We start from the raw sequence: 420 nt of genomic DNA on the forward strand, positions 1-420 counted from the left end.
GAAACAGTTGCCGGAGGAGGCGACACAGGCGCTGGAGGAGGTGTAGCAGGCGCCGGAGGAGGTGTTGCAGGTGAGCTTTCGGGCTGCTCACACACTTTGGTCTGACCTGAGCAGGTCTGGTTTTCGAGGGCGCACGTGGTCAAGTCTTGAACACAAAGCATCCAACAAATGGAAGCTTGACTGTCACTCGGTTTGCAGGTGCAAGCCGTATCACACTCGGTCGAGTCACCTCTATGGCCATTGCGATTGCACACTACAGCGCAGCCAAGCGCTGGTTCCGGGACGTCTGGTTTAGGTTCACAACTTCGGTAGGTGCAGCTATCTGCAGATGCAACCAATCGACGACTCGGCGCGCAGCCTAGTCGAGGAATGTTCGTCTGCTGACCTTGCTGCACATATTGCGCTGTCAAATTCCTGTGT

The sequence above is a fragment of the Plasmopara halstedii genome (genome assembly GCF_900000015.1).
Source record: "Plasmopara halstedii genome assembly, contig: Scaffold_7, whole genome shotgun sequence".
Taxonomy (NCBI): Eukaryota; Oomycota; class Peronosporomycetes; order Peronosporales; family Peronosporaceae; genus Plasmopara; species Plasmopara halstedii.